The 12,707-nt window shown below is 36.1% G+C and overlaps 1 protein-coding gene across 3 annotated transcripts in view; it reads right to left on the bottom strand.

Moving 5' to 3' along the window:
* SCAF11 (SR-related CTD associated factor 11) overlaps window positions 1-12,707 on the bottom strand; it is a 71,874-nt gene that overhangs the window by 44,546 nt on the left and 14,621 nt on the right. For all 3 annotated transcript variants that reach the window (XM_058743033.1, XM_058743034.1, XM_058743035.1), the window contains exon 2: window positions 7,620-7,673. The gene's annotated coding sequence lies outside the window, so the exon portion shown is untranslated. The remainder of the gene's footprint in view (window positions 1-7,619; window positions 7,674-12,707) is intronic.

Here is a 12,707-nt window from a genome sequence, read left to right as displayed (position 1 = left end):
TGGATTAGAGCAGGGAGAGATTAGAACCAGAGAGATTTGCATAGCTAGAGTAACTGGCTGTGAAGTGAATGGAAAAGCAAAGAATTAGCAAACTGAAGAATCTGAGATATGGTGACTAAATAAATACAGGGAAGGAGTCAAAGATTATGCTGGCCTAGAGACTAAGAAAATGGTGATTACAAGAGGCAAAATGAGAAACATGGGGAAGGAAATTAATTTGTTAGTCAAGGGGAGCAAGTTTATGAGGTTAAATTATTTTTTAAGTCAAGTCAGAATTTTTTCTTGAATTGATGCGAGACACATGATTATTACAATGAGCTGTTCAAATACATTTTGGAATATCTAGGCACAAGAAATCCCCAATCTCACCAGTTATGATTCTCCCATATTTATATGAAGTAATTTTTGTATTACGTATGTATTGCCCAGGAAAATTCTCTTCTAGGCTAAATAAGCAGAAAAGCAAAGACCCATACTTTGGTTCAAAAACCAACTATAAAGCAGAAGATAAGAACATAGAAGAATGATTTAGAGGTTTTAGTAGAATGAAAAAGCCAGAATCGGTGAGGATTAGAATTACTTTGAAAAGTTAATTTAGGGGCGCCTGGGTGGCTCAGTCGGTTGAGCATCTGACCTCGGCTCAGGTCATGATCTCACTGCTCGTGAGTTCAAGCCCCTCGTTGGGTTCTGTGCTGACAGCTCGGAGTCTGGGAGCCTGATTCGGATTCTGTGTCTCCCTCTCTCTCTGCCCCTAACCCACTTGCATTCTGTCTCTCTCAAAAATAAATAAACATTAAAAAAAAATTTAAATTTAATAACAGTCTGCCTTAATAAAGGCAGAAAGTCAAAAACAAGAGAAAACTTCCCCCTCAGCATACATTTGCAACGTTTGTTTTAGTTCTGATACTGTTGTTTAGAAACAACAAAATGATGAATGTCCAGGAAAGAGGACTAAACTGGTTAACAGCCTTGGAAACTATGTCATACACAAAAAATGTAAAGTAGTAGAATGGTCAGCCTGGAAGAACAGAAAGCTTAAGGAGAAGGTCAGCAGTTACCTTCAAATGGAATAGGCTATTCTGAAGGGAGGTAGAAAGACGTCCAAAGACTTTCTTGTGGGCTTTTTTTTTTTTTAATTCAAAGATTTACTGAGTGCCATAGGTATACTCTAGTCAGTGTTCTAAGTATAGCACTGAACAAGACAGAAATTCCTGCCTTTGCATTCAAGTAGGAGAGAAACAATAAACTAAAATATCTAGTATGCTGAGATGCTGAGGAAAATAAAATAATACAATTATAAAATAAATATACACTTAGTGTGGTTAATAAGTGAGAGAGTGGAGAAGCTGTTATTTCATACAAAGTATTTAGGGAAAACTTTTCTGATAATGTGACATTTTAACTGGCAATCTGAAAGAAGCAAGAAAGAAAATTATGTGCATACCCAGAGGACCTGCATTCTAGGCAGAAAAGAACAGCAAATATGAAAGTCTAAAGGCGGGGGGGGGGGGAGGGGGGGGGGCAGGTCTGATATGTTCAAGGAAAAACAAGCAGACAAGTGTAGTTAGAACAGAATGAAAAAGGGGGAAAGTAGCAGATGAGGACAGAGAGGTAATAAGATCATGCAACACCTTAAAGGCTGAGGTAAACACATTGGCTTCTTCTCTGAGTGACATGGGCCAGTAGCAGGTTTTAAGCAGAGGTGGTGGCCAAGGAAAAAGCAAGGAGACTAGTCATCTAGGGAGGGAGAACACAGTGGCCTATATCAGAATAGTAGCAATGGTGATGAAAAGTGATCAAATTCCAGCTATTTTCAAAATACAACCAACAGAATTTTAGACAGACTGAATGCGAGGTATGTGTTAGAGAGTAAGACTATAGGATAATTCTAAAGTATTCTGACCTGAGCAACCACAACAGTGGAATTGACAGAAGATTACTTTAAAAATATTCAGGTAGTCATAGGTTACTCTACTTGATATTCATTCAGAATCACTTCATCAATTCATTATCACTTGACAACTTGTTACAAAAGCAGGATACCTCAGGCACCACTCCAGACCTAGTGAATAAGAATCTGCATTTTATCAAGATTTACACCTGATTCATTATCTATGTTAAAGCCTGAGAAACATTGTTCTAGACAAAGTCCCAACTTAACTGATTTTACAGGCATACTGAGCTCCTGGTATGATCTATATTTGAGTATAATCTTTATTTGAGGAAATTCATACCATACCATCTCCCCTGTCATCCTAAGTATCTAAGAATAAAAAATATTTAAGTTGAGAGTTAATTAAATGTGATAAAATGTCAGTCTGAAAATTAAAACAATATTTTAAAGTTCTAGTCAGTTCTCAAAAGATGCAATACACCATTCCTTTATGTAGCTAAATAATTTATGTCTTTTGGATAGTCTAATCTATGCTGTTTTCACATTTCCATCCTTAATAATATTAAGCTTGTATTTTTATATTAATATATAAATTATAATTAAAATTTTACAGTAAATACTGTCTTCTCTATTTTAACTCATGCAAAGAAGTACATAAGCAACAGTTTATCAGTTACAGACTGCCCTTCCTCAAGTCAGAAATCTGCTGTAAAATCTGTGTTCCAAATTCTTACAAGTTATGTGCTTCTTCTTGAATACATCATGAAATAACTACTGTCATAACTTAAAATAATTATGTCACATTACCAGTTTATTCATTCAAAATGATAAGGGTTTTAGAATTTCACTAGATAAAAGTCAACAAGTTTTAGTTCAACTTATAAACTTTTAACTTGTTCATGTTTATTTGTTCTATCTGCCTAGATTCCAGTTTTTAATCTAAGAATCCATGGTTTTTAATACCTATTTTGCTTTAAATTTCCAGTAAAGTGAGCACAGGAATACAGTACAGACTCATGGTCCTAAGCCAGTAAAATCTGTGGTCAATAAAAAAACCTAAGAGATAAGCTGTAGGTCGGTAAGACTATCCCTCCTTGTGGTTACCCAAAAAGTTAGATATAACTCAATTTCATGATATTAACTATTTATGACTCTTAATCATGTCACATTCTACCTAGACTACTTATGAGTTTGGCTAAGTCTGGTAAATTAATTATTTATAAATTAAACCAAATTTTCTTTTAATTTTGGTTTACCTCAAATAAATTTCAAAGAATGGTTGTTCATTCTTGGCTTTAAGTTAATTCTGTTTACTTTTCAGAGGACTTTAATTTACAAATTTCAATCTTTAATGTGTCTTCCAGGTTCCACCTTTCCAAGATCCATAACATAATCTTTTTAAAAAAATTTTTTTAATGTTTATTTTATTTTTGAAGGAGAGAGAGACAGAATGTGAGTGGAGGAGGGGCATAGAGACAGGGAGACAGAATCTGAAGCAGGCTCCAGGCTCTGAGCTGTCAGTGCACAGCTCAACCAGGCTCAAACCCACGAGAGCCGTGAGATCATGACCTGAGCCGAAGTCGGACACCCAACCTACTGAGCCACCCGGGTGTCCCCCTAACATAATGATCTTAATTATATCTTCCAGGTTACCCTTTCTATTTCATTATATATTGCTTCTGTATGTATTAGAAATACTACTCCAAATATGTTCATAATAAGTTTAGGAAGAATGACTTAATTTAAAAAATTTATCATAAAAGCCATCAACTTTTAGACATGGAATAAAAAAAAAAAAAAAAAAAGCACTGATAGAAATAAGTTTTCAGGAACTCAAAACTCATTCTCCCACACAAACCTTGGAATACATGGAAGTGAGAATCCCAGGCCAGCCATTACAGTGCATTCAAGTTAACAGCAGTGCAGAAGAGAGTTCAGTTCTCTAGAACAGGACTGCCCAATGGGGAATTGTTCAATCAAGCACTTGAAATGAGTCTAGTACAGCTGAGGAATTAAATTTTTCATTTTATTTAGGTTTTAATTAATTTAAATTTAAGTAATCCAATGTGGTTACTGGCTACTGTGCTGTACAGCACAGCCCTAGGATATAACTACCATCCTCTATAATAGAAAATGGTTTTGGGGCGCCTGGGTGGCGCAGTCGGTTAAGCGTCCGACTTCAGCCAGGTCACGATCTCGCGGTCCGTGAGTTCGAGCCCCGCGTCAGGCTCTGGGCTGATGGCTCAGAGCCTGGAGCCTGTTTCCGATTCTGTGTCTCCCTCTCTCTCTGCCCCTCCCCCGTTCATGCTCTGTCTCTCTCTGTCCCAAAAATAAATAAAAAACGTTGAAAAAAAAATTTTTTAAAAAAAAAGAAAATGGTTTCAAGTTACAGGTGAGATGCTAACAGTGTATTTTCTATTGTAGTAGTCGCTGAAGCACCTCAGTTTCAAGGAATCAGGTAAGGGACCAGAGGTTCCTGGTAATAGAAACCAAACATTTTAGCCGTGGCTAGCTCCATTTAAAATTCCTATCCTTCCCTTCTCCTCCTCCTCTTTCTCTTCCAAAACCTGTTTCCTTCCATCTACTACAAAACAGAATTTCTTCCCTCTCCAGTTCAACTTCAAACCTCGCTCTTCTTGCTTCCTCCCTACTGTCCTTCAAGCAAGTCCACGGTATCTAAAGATATCAACATCCTAGTTAAGACTTCGACCTAGATTCAAATCCCAGCTCCACTGCTATGCAATAAATGGCTATTATTATTATTATTAGTGCTAGTAAGAGCAGAAAAATAGGGAAGAGTAACAAAAATGTCAATTGCCCATTTCTTTGTTTTCCCTAGACAGAAGTGAAAGACAAAGGCAAACACAAGACTGAAAAAATACAAAATAACATTTCTGAGTAAAAACTAAATTGATCCAGTCTACTAATATTCTGTCAAAACAGTACAATCAGGGGCAGGGGGTGGCTCAGTCAGTTGAGCATCCAACTCTAGATTTCTGCTCAGGTCATGATCCCAGGGTCATGGGATCAAAACCCACATCGGGAGATTCTCTCTCTCCCTTGCCCCTTTCCCATCTGTGCGCTCTCTAAAAATTAAAAAAAAGAAAAAAAAAAGGCGGGGTGCCTAGGTGGCTCAGTTGGTTAAGCGTCCGATTTTGGCTCAGGTCATGATCTTGCAGTTCCTGAGTTCAAGCCCCAGGTCAGACTCTTTGCTGAGAGCTCAAAGCATGCAGCCTGCTTCAGATTCTATCTCCCTCTTTCTCTGCCCCTCCCCCACTCACGCTCTCTCTCAAAAATAAATAAACATTAAAAAAAGTTTTATTAAAAAAAAGTACAACCAGATCCTTTGGGTACAAATAAAGAAGGCATATGAAAGGCTATGAGGCAGTGTAACTCTATTTCCCACCCCACTTCCAAACCCAATCCTGCCATTATGAAGGGCACGGATATGATAAATGGGAGCCAGGTTTGAATGAAAGGGATATTGGGAAAAAGTAAGAGCTGCCCTGTGTTGGGTATACTTATGCCAAGGACATCTTCATGAAGATGCTAAATATAAATACTACGCTGATTCACATGGCTAAGGTATTCAGAGAATCCAGTGACTCCCAGAACCTCTCTCAGATACTCTATTTTTCTTTCTCCTTTTTTCCCAATCTTCTATCCAAGATAAACCAGTCCCCAAATTCAATTCTCTGTCCAAAAAATTCAATTAAAAAAGAGCGGGTATTTAGTAAGGTACTCTGAGTGGTATATTACAGTGATTAATGACTTGGGTACTGGTGTCAGGCAAACTTGTGCTCATGACATTGTCTAGCAGTAATAAGCATTTAAATGTGAACCATTACTATTAAATGCAGGATCTTCCATCCCATTTCCAGTCTTAAATAAAGGCATTAAGTGCCTTCCAATCATCTACTCAAAAATTTGATCTTCCCTTTGATAATGTTATTTTCAGCTGAAGAAACCATAGGAAGGCTATTTTTTATTGATGTCTAGGGAGGGACAGTATCCATTATGGTAGGCCAGTGGTCAAAAAACTGGTTGAGTATTTCTGTAAATAAAGTTTTGTTAAAGCACAGCCATGCTTATTCCTTTATATATTGACCAAGGCTGCTTTTGCACTACAATGGCAGAGATGAATAATTACAACAGAAACCATATACTCTGCAAAGCCTAAGGGAACTACGTTTTGGCCCTTCCCATAAAAAGTTTACAGATGTGGGGGCGCCTGGGTGGCGCAGTCGGTTAAGCGTCCGACTTCAGCCAGGTCACGATCTCGCGGTCCGTGAGTTTGAGCCCCGCGTTAGGCTCTGGGCCGATGGCTCGGAGCCTGGAGCCTGTTTCCGACTCTGTGTCTCCCTCTCTCTCTGCCCCTCCCCCGTTCATGCTCTGTCTCTCTCTGTCCCAAAAATAAATAAAAAACATTGAAAAAAAAAATTAAAAAAAAAAAAAAGTTTACAGATGTGGCTCAGTCCCTCATTGCAGAGAACTCTTCAAGCTTTCTTAAGCATAGTCATCTATCTATCTACATTCATATTCAACCCATACTCTGGCACAACAGTTACTTATTACACATCTGAGTCAATGGTTCTGCAATGTTGTCCTTGAGTTCCTTTTAAAACTCCCCTGAAGGCTCTGAGATTTTGATTTATCTACATTAATTTTATCATTCTGGCTTAAACTATCACAGATATTTGCTCTAGTGCCTCCAACTAATTCACTTCAGAGTAGGGTTAAGGCAATGAACTCCTTCAGCTTAATAATTATTTCCTTTCCAGTCTCTCTGCTACATAATCAACTCAATCCTGCACTGTCACTGTTGATTTTTAAGTCCCTTACAAAATGCTCCCAAAGTTTTGTTTTTTCTACCTGATTTCTACTGTATAATTTTATTAGACTTTGTAAGTACACTTCTTTGCTTCTAATGGGCTATTCTGACATGGTTTTATTTAAAATATCCCTAACCTACATGTTGGTTGCTGGAGGTTTAACACCAGTACTGTTCAGTATAGAGACAGGAATGTCCCTTCAAGTACAGGTTTTACAAAGAAACCTGTCTAGGTTCAAATTTCAACTAGTCTGCCACTTACTAGCTGAGTGACCTTAACATCTTTAAGCCTGTTTCCTCATCTATCAAATGGGGATAACAGTAGTAACCAGTCATTATGAGGACTAAATTACATAATCACATAATCCTTTTAAAGTGCCTAGCAGCAAGACTAGCAAAAAAGAACTCAACAAATAGCACAGAGGCACAAACACAAGAACATGACCACCACCCTACCCCAAAAATCTTAGGTATACCATAAGATATAAGATTGGTAAACCTATATGCTCTAAGAACAGATTTTCATTGTTAAAAAAACTTCTGTATTTCAAATATCCACATATAGAACGAATATGAAGAGTAAAAAGTTCACAAAATTTAAATTGTCAAATAGCTTTTCAAACAGATCTTATACAAGGATAAATACGTTCTTTATTCTATACTGCTAGTATTTATCAAAATTCCTATTTATCTAGAAGTAAAAGGTTGAAGAAAGACAAAGTTTAGGACTCCAAAAAAATAATCCTAGGATTTTTGTATCATATTTCCTATTTTATGTAATTACAGGAGATAAAATACTACTAAGCAGTTTTAATATGGCAACTCCAGCAAACCATGTATATAAAAATACAAATATATTTTTATATATATACAAATATTCACAAGCTCTCTTACCTTTAAAATTCTTCAGGTCAAGCAGTTATGCAATCAGTTTTCCATCAAATGATTCTGGGGAGGGAATTATGAAAATCAGTCCTATTTTACTTCACTTTCACCCAGCTGTTCCCATATTTATCTTGGGTTTAGAATAAAAGAGAACAACAAAATATAAAGAATGATTTATTCCAGAGGGCCCTGAATGTGATAATTTATTTAGAATGCATGACACAGTTAAGCCTATGCCTTCACATATGAAGATACAAACAGGTAATGGAGGCAAAAATAATAATATTTTGTTTAGTGACAGAAGCACAAGAAGTCACATTTCAGCATACAGGAAAAAAACAATTGAAAACAATGTAACGGAGAATTAGAAAAAATCTACCCCAACTAACAGACTGGTCATATCACCTATGAAGACAATTTAGAAAAACATACAGAAATTTAACAACTACTAGAATTTAAATTACTTCCTGAACTCCAGATCTTAAGTACACTTAACTAGTAATCACTTTTTTCCCCTCTTTTTTCAAATAGGCCTACACCAGACTCCCCACTTTCCTACAGCTTGTCTTTAACTTATTTTTTCATTCAATAAATATTTAGTCAGTGTCCCTATTTTCTAGGTACCATTAGGTCTTCCATACTGACACACCTGACAAAAACAAAAACAGAAACCAACAGTTACAATGCAGTACCCAGGTGCTGCAATGGGGGTAAGCACAAGATTTAACAGGAGCACATAATGAACACCAAATCCTTGCAACATATGTGCATTTGTAAAAAAGGCTTCCCAACTGAGACCAAAAGATTTAAAAGTATATTTTTCTAACCCCCTGACCATTCTGTACCACTGTGGCATTTCCATCCTTAAAGGACTCAGAACTGGAATTACCAATTTTAACATGACAGAATTTTAATTTTCAAAACAAAGAAAGGATACACAGGTAAGTTGAAGTTCTCACGATGTTAGACTTCCTATACGGAAATGACCATCAGGCAAACATAAAAGACACCTCTGTGCCTGAACCCACACCATGAAGGCTTATCCTCCAAGAAAGTTTTTCAGATTAATGGTTGGGACATACATACTGATAGAAGTATCTTTTTCTTCAAATTTTATAAAATAATACATTTCAATGCAATTATCCGAGTATATGAATTATCTAACTGAACATCATAAATTAAAAAAAATAACAGGTTTTTAATAAAAAAAATGTTCATTCCTTTAACACACCAATTTCTCTTTATTCGTGATCACAACAGTTATGTATTTTTTCAACATCACGTTTTTTTCAGTTAAAAATAAAATTTTTGACCAGAAAGTACAATAAAGAACCAACAAATTATGACATCTAAATTTACAAAAACAGCAACAAAATTTTCATTTCTACCAATAGCTTCAATTTCACCCGAACTTTATAACTATCAACAGTAAAACTGAAATGGATATGAAATGCAAGACTTTGAATCAATTTTAGTTTTAGTGGGTTCATTTACACGCTGTTATGGTTTGAATGTTTGCATCCCCTAAAATTCATATTCATATTCATATGCTGAAATCTTAACTCCTAAAGGTGATGATGTTAGTAAGTGGGGCCTTTCAAAAGTGCTTAAGTCATAAAAAGTAGAACCCTCATGAATGAGATTAGGGCCTGTATTATAAATGAGGCTAAGAGAGATCCGAAGCCCCGTCTACCACACGAGGATGCAAAGGTTAAGTATGTGACATGGAAGAGGGCCCTCACCCAACCATCCTGCCACCAGAACTATGAGAAATAAATTTCTATTGCTTATAAGCTACCCAGTTTGTGATATTTTATTACAGCACCCTGAACAGATAAGCCACGAGCTCTGCTTTAAGTTACTACTGCACATTGGTCCCTAGAAATACTTTCTGGGTCAGTTTTTGAGAAGATTATTAGTGACTTGGTTGCTTGTCAGCAGCTGATCAACAACAGGAATTTCTAGGAACCTCATATTCAATTCCTTGGTTCTAGGCCGCTATCCAGAAAAAAGCTTGTTTTCCAAGCACTATTCACTGATGAACAAATAATCTCGTATCTTGTTGCTTAGCAAGTAAACTGAAAATAAAAAAGATGAAGTCATCTACACTTACCAGTCTTATAACAAAATCAGCTTCACATAGCAATCTAGGAAGTGAAGATATGCTTCAGAATGTCTCTAAAATTCTTGTGCAGTGTCTGCAACATGTGAGAGCCAAAAGAGTCAACTAATACGAGGTATGCCACCTCATACTAAGCTCTACAGTGACCTATAACTTAATTATTGAAACAAAGCACTTTGAAAAGGTTAGAATGAATAAAGGATAAAACATCTCCAAAGTGAAAGGCAAGCCGGAAATCCTCAGGCAGAAAATATAGATTAAACTGAAAACAGGAAAACAGTTTTTCAAATCTTAAATAATTATGGAAAATTAGAGTTCATGAACGCTATGCTCTAAAAGAGAAATTAAATTTCCTATTTCCTTTTACATTTAATGTAACATCATCTCCTCAACAGAGGTTACACTGTTACAAGATCACACATATACTAAAAAAGAAAAAAAAGAAAAAAAAAATGTAACTGACAAACCATATTTAACCGAAATAAGGAGATTCAAGTAGCCATTACATTCCAAAATTGATAAGTAAACTGAGAAGTTCTGGTTCTGAGTAAAATGGAGTAAGCACATTCTACCTTGTTAATCTCACTGACTGAAACTATAAAACCCAGACAGAATAAATGGAGCAGCTAATTGAAATTTAGAAAGTAAATAATAGCAGGTAGACTGGGGAAGAGCCCAGAATCCGATATATTATCAAACTGGTAGTGGGCTTTTAATTTTTCCCATCCAGTTTTGCTCCAGCCTGAGCTTAATGGAGCCTAAAACCCAGAAAGTGGCTGTTGGTAACAATGGAGAAAGCAAAAGCTCTAGGAAAAAGCCCTCTATTTCTATCCAAAGAGTAGAAAAGGAGTCCCCTAACTTCTTAGAAAGAGTAAGGGAAATCTCTTCTTTCTTCTGTTCTTCACTCCCCACAACCCAATTCCCAAGCAATCTTACGGTGACAGCTGCAACAGTGCTAACAGCACAGCCAGCAGGAGCCTAAAACTCTTAAGGAAAGGGACCATCTTCACTGACTGAAGAAACTGGAATAATTTCAATTTTTCTCCTGTCTTCTGGCACTTGGCTTCAGATACAACTGTGGAAAATACGCACCACAGTGGAACAAATGAAATGAAGATTGGGGTTTCTAGCCAGAGGATAGAAAAGGGATGGGGGGAGGTCCCAGGGACCTAGAAAATACCATGGACATAACAGAGAGGAAAGCACTTAACAAATTATAAGTTGTTTATGAACTCCTAGCTCACCCCTAAGCTGCACACCTATAGATTTAACCCTAAGTAGCATACTGGAGGCTCTGAAGACTAAAATATAGGATAAACCCCCATGCAGGTCAGATTGGCTACTGGGTAGTACATATATGGGAAAAATCCAAATAGTACTGCAAAGCTTTTGAAAACAGAACAGATTAAAACTGCAACCTAAAGAAAGCTGGTTGGAGCTTGTGGCCTAAAATCCAACTGAATCAACTACCTGCCCAAACAAAAATCTCAACATTCTCCATATCATTTAAACAAGACACTAAGATTCATATCATAATGTTCAAAATCTCCAAAACACAACCCAGAATTACTTGGCAGAGAGAACAGAAAAATCTCAAAACTCCTGTGGGAAAAAAGAATCAACAGAAACAACACTAAGGTAACACAGAGATTAGAGCACTGGATGAATTATCTGACAAAGACTTGAAAGCAGGTATAAAACTGCCCAAGAGCAAATATTCTTGAAACAAATTGAAAACTGGAAAGTCACAGCAAAAAAAAAAAAAAAAAAAAAAAAAAAGAAGAAGAAGAAGAAGAAGAATACTTAAAGAACCATCAAATGGAAATTTTAGAACTGAAAAATGCAATAACTAAAATAGAAAATATACTGGACTCAATAGCAGAAAGTCAGTGAACTTGAAGACAGATCAAAAGGTACCCAATGTGAACAACAGAAAAAATATTGAAAAAAATATCAGTGCTTCAGGGACCTGTGGGAGAACACTAAAACCCTAACATTCACATCAAGAGTCCGAGCAGAGGAAAATGAGTGCAGTACAAAAAAAGGAAGACAAAGAGAAATAATGGCCAGAAACTCCCAAATTTGGTGAAAGATATATAAACCTCTAAATTCAAGAGTCTCACAAACTCCAAACAGGATAATGATCATGCCTAGACATATCACAGTCAAACTGCTAAAAGTTACAAAGAAAAAAATCTTGCAAGCAGACTGAAAAAACAAGGAATTAATTATGAGAGGAAGGTGGGTTAATGATTTGAATAACTAGTGACATCTCATCATAAACTACATTTATCCAGGGCCAGTTGGCTGACACAGTTGGAAGAGTATGTGACTCTTCATCTTGAGGTTTTAAGTTGGAGCCCAACATCAAGTGTAGAGATTACTTAAAAATAAAATCTTAAAAAAAAGAAAAAGAAAAGAAACTACATAGACCAGAGGAAGTGGAACAATATTCTTGAAGTGCTTAAAATAGAAAAGAACTGTAAACCTAGAATCCTCAATCTAGTGAAATCATCCTTAAATACAACATGAGAAACGACAAAAGAGCAACAGAAGTGATAAATATCTGGATAAATATAACTAACTATCCTCCTCTTGAATTCTTTAAAATGTTTGGCAATTAAAAGCAAACATCACAACACTTTCTAACAGAATTTCCAATGTATGTAAATGTAGCACAAGACAATTACAACATACAGAGAAAAGGGTAAAGGGACCTACAGGGTGATAAGATTTCTGTATTTCACCTGAAATGATAAAATACTGATTCTAAGGAAACTGTGAACAATAAATGGACGTATTATAATCCTTAGAGTAATCATTAAAAAAGTGATATATAGGCAAAAACGCAATTAAGATGGAATACTAAAAAATGTTCAAAGAATCCAAAGAAAGAGGTTACAGAAGAAAAGAGGGAACCAAAAAAATAAAATGGTAGAATTAAATCCAAATATATCAATAGTTAAAATATGTGA

The sequence above is a fragment of the Neofelis nebulosa genome, chromosome 8 (assembly GCF_028018385.1).
Source record: "Neofelis nebulosa isolate mNeoNeb1 chromosome 8, mNeoNeb1.pri, whole genome shotgun sequence".
NCBI lineage: Eukaryota > Metazoa > Chordata > Mammalia > Carnivora > Felidae > Neofelis > Neofelis nebulosa.
Note: the sequence above shows the minus strand (reverse complement) of the source record. Positions and strands in the feature narration are given on the sequence as shown.